Raw genomic sequence first — 4,247 nt, 5'->3', positions numbered from 1 at the left:
CACAGACCCTAGCTTTTTAATGAGAATGGGGTGAGCCGGGCGAACAGCATAGGAAGCAGCAGTGGCATGGGAAGTGGCAGAGGCCAGGGGGAGCAGTGGGAGAAGCAGCAGCAGCAGTGGGAGTAGTGGCAGCAGCGTGGAGAAGTGGCAGCAGTGCAGGAAGTGACACAGGGAGTGGTGCAGGGACCAGCGAGAAGTGGCAGCGGCAGTGGCAGGGTAAGTGGCAGGCAAGCATACAGAAGGGAAAGTAGGGAAATAGCATGGTAGTGGTGGTAGTAGGTGGGCATGGAGCCCATGCAGGTGCCCTGGGACTGGCAGGGACCCAGGGTTGGGCAGCAGCAGTGCAGAACCTGGGCATGGGGTCTGCCTGGCAGCATCGCGTGAGGCTCACATGGAGTTTGCAAGAGCCACATGTGATAGAGCTGGCAAACCAGCCCAGTCTCTCTCTCTTTCTCTCCCAACCCACCCACCATAAAACCCACACCCTCCCACAGCCCCACCCCAAACACATACCCCACATCCCTCCAAACCCATTCACCATACCCACACCCCACCACACACAACCACTCCACAACCACACCTCCCACATACACGCCCTTACTGCCCACATACAACATACATTAGGACTGTATTTTGAGCTATTATGTAGTCACCTCTAGATACACTTCTTAAACACATAAATCAGTACAAAGTATTTTTAAATAAAATTAAAATAAGTTATAGCAGATGGGTTGTTTTTTTTTTTGTATACGAGGGGTTTTGTTTTTTTTTATGGTTTTCAAGATTGCAGCACCCTGCCTCCCAGAAGGAGTACTTCCGGGGCAAAGGGAGAGGTCAGGGGCATGACTTCTGGTCCCAATATGGTGACTGGGGGTGGGGCAACTGTCAAGGGACAGGGCTATCCATGCACCTCTCAACAGCTCACCAAAACTCAGAGCGACCCTCTGCCCAAAAGAATTGCCTGCACCTGTTCTAACCCCTACATCCTGGCACAGGTTCTCTCTTTCAAGAAATGGATGCAGCTCAATTAGACTCAATGGAGCTTCACTGGTCCACAATAGCAGAGAATTTATTTTACCCTCAGCTTTAAGGTAAAAAAAAGTGTTTAATCTGAATGAATTAAAAATTAAACAAGAATAAAATTGACTGAGATCTGTTGGACATAGAATATGAAAGAAACAAATGCCAGTAATGTTTTCATTCTTTGGAGAAAGCATTAAAATAAATAAATACATGAAATCACTCTGTTATTTAATATTTCTTCACTTTCAATTGGTGTTTGACAGCAATTTTTTCAAATAATGATAAATAATGCCCGCTTTGCATTTATATAGCACATCCCATCACTGTGTTTAATAGAGTAGTAGTTCAGCATCATATGCATTTAACAGATGTGGAGACAAAGGGACAGAGAGAATGACAATCTATTCAAACTATGCAGAGCTGGAAATAAGACACAGTTCTTTCTACACTGTTGCCATTTTGTGTCTGGCTTCAAATTAATAAATTTCTTGTTTGACATATTTAGACTGATATACACTATTTTGTTTTCCCAGGATAAAGAGCTAGTTCTCATTAAAGAGATGATTCTTAAATCTTCATTAATTAGGAAACAGCCAGTAATAGTTCTAGCTGCCACTCAGTAATTATGGCACTTGGTAATGGCGTGTAATCCCATTGGAGTATGTAATCTACTCCAGAGTCAGGTTTGATTAGAAATGCTCAGTTGACTCCCAGGGCCACATTTTTAAATAGGTTTATAACACCGAATATACAAAGCAGCATGCATAAATTAAACAGACCTTTTAACCACTTTAAAAAGGAGGGGGAGTGGCAGCTTGGGAGAGTGCATCAGCTATTACAATGTAATTTATATCTAGAGGTCTACCTAAAGGGGGGGGGGGTTACCAATTTTCACAGGCTGGTTGCGGCCTAAAGCTCTAATTCCACAGTCATTTGGTGGGAGCCCCACCCCTCAGTGTTAATTGGCGGAGAGGCCCTGAGTGGGGAGGAGGAGGGAATGAGCAAGCAGCCACCATCTTGACTGCTTGCTGCCCTTCTCTCAACCTTGCCCCCCAGTGCTGATTAGCAGAGAGGTCCCGGCAGGAGGAGGAGGTACAAGGGGCAGCTGCCATCTTGTCTGCTGCCCTTCATGCCACCCAGCCAGCCAGTACCTCCCACTCCCAGGAAGGACTTATTTTTGTTACCTTTTTTGGAGGGGGGGCGTGCTTTTTCCAATTTCTCAGACAATCTCGGATTTTGCAATTTCCACAAATACTGCAAAGCCACAAATTAAGTAGGTCCCTACTTATATCTGCATACTAGTATTGTGATACAAATTAGTTTAACTTCCCTAACTTTGACCCTGAATGAAATAAGGTTAAAGCTGAAATGGTTCTGCTACACTTGTATGGCTACAAAATTATGAAGACATAAGCTACACTGTTAGAGCTTAATATCACTCTCTTTTGATTTCAAAACAATTGTTATGCTTGCCTATACCCCGAGACCAGCAAAAATCAGACAGGAACATTTCCTTTTAGTATCTCAAATCTTCCCAATTTTTCACTAAAAAACTGTGATTGTTCCTGAAAAATGTTGTGATTAAATATTGATTTTTCTACCTACTGAAAGTTATGAAAGACACTGGATTCTATTGCCTGGACCCAACAAGCAAATATGAAAGCAAACAACTGAAAATGAGGCAGATTCCTAGTTAAAACAAATAGCCTGAGACTGTATTTCTATGCCTGAATGTTGTCCTTAACTGAACTCTGCTTTCCTACATGTTTGCCAGCTGCAAACACCTTCGGGTCATATCCAAAATACCCCTCACAGCTCATGTTAAACATAGTGGCCAGCCACTGAAAAGGCAAACCTCTTACATTATACTGGCAAACAGGTTTTTACAGGAAAACTTATATAAGTATTGCATTTGAAAACAAGGGGGCAGGGCATTTAAAATGCCAAAAACAATTCGAGAGCTGAAGGAGTAGACCAGAATAAGAATTAAATACAGCCTTGGGGTGGTGTTGTAGATGGTCCAGGAAAAAGTGCAAGAGGTGAGTATTTTTGTGGATGTTATCTTTCATTGGACAAAGTGTATAGTTGGGTTGGATATGAAGTACCCTTTCTCAGGTCTCTGAGAAAACAGGGAGAGACAGCTTGAACCAAACAGCAGACAGAACAAAGGCACATGCAAAACTCCATATGTTAAATCGAAACATTACATGGGGCATACTTCACCACGTAGGACACTGACTGACGAAGAATCGGTACAGTTCTGCTACCTGGAAGGCTGGAAAGGCTGGATTCCACTTAATGATATATGGGTGGCCCCAGTGGTGTTCAGCAATCACTCAAAGCCAAGAAGTCTGACAGAGGTCAGCTTCATTCAGCATTCAAGCCTTAACTGGTTTTGTACGAGAGGATCCTTTACACAACATAACTGGTTCCAACTGACTTATGCAACAGTATAACTCCCCACAAGCCTGTAGCTTGTCTCACGGTTGTACGTCAGTTCCTTTCTGTTTCTTACTTGAAAAGATCTGTAACTACAAAGATGCACCAGATATCATCTTCCAGTAGGACAGAATGAACAACAGGAACTGTGGCTCCTACTAGAACTCAGAAATTGTGTAGAAGTGTAGTAGCTTTACTGCAAGCCTACCACCTTTACTGCAAATATGCCACCTGAATAAGGGAACAAAGTAAGATTTCTCCCCCCCACAATAGCCCTGCATAACTTAAGTAGACAAGAGCTCAGGATTTGGTCTAAGGTGAACTGATATAGTATTAAAATTTGCCTACCTACCTCCAGAGAAATTAGAATATCCAACTTGCATTCCTATTGCAAGTATGTATATATTTGTTCACTTTGTTGGATCTGATCTGAAGGGTTTTTAGACTGCCTAGCTGAAAAAAGCTTATAATTTTCAGTGGTAACTTGTAAGGTGAGGTAGCTGAAGTCTTTATTGTGAAGGGTTGTACCCTCCTTCCCTTCAGCCAACAATTATACTAATCTTCCATTAGATTTTCATTAAGGAGCATTGCTTTCTGGCCTGTGAATGTCATTCATTAAAAAAAAAAAAGTTCCTTGTCCCGGGACCCGCGGAAGCCAGGAAAACTTACCGGGAGAGCAGGATGCCACGTGGGAGGGAGAGCCCGTGCGGCTCGTTAGCCGTGTCTATGTACAGCTGCAGCCGGCAGCTGACGGTGACGTCAGACACCGGCTGGGAAATTTAAAA

The 4,247-nt window shown here is 43.4% G+C and overlaps 1 long non-coding RNA gene across 1 annotated transcript in view; it reads right to left on the bottom strand.

Annotated features, from left to right (window-relative positions):
* Positions 1-4,247, bottom strand: part of LOC109297008 — an 11,901-nt gene that overhangs the window by 6,124 nt on the left and 1,530 nt on the right. Inside the window, exon 2 of the long non-coding RNA XR_002097144.1 lies at positions 1,909-3,142. This is a non-coding gene — a long non-coding RNA (uncharacterized LOC109297008). The remainder of the gene's footprint in view (positions 1-1,908; positions 3,143-4,247) is intronic.

The sequence above is a fragment of the Gavialis gangeticus genome, unplaced genomic scaffold, assembly GCF_001723915.1.
Source record: "Gavialis gangeticus isolate Ggan-Ray unplaced genomic scaffold, GavGan_comp1, whole genome shotgun sequence".
In the NCBI taxonomy this organism is placed as follows: Eukaryota; Metazoa; Chordata; order Crocodylia; family Gavialidae; genus Gavialis; species Gavialis gangeticus.
Note: the sequence above shows the minus strand (reverse complement) of the source record. Positions and strands in the feature narration are given on the sequence as shown.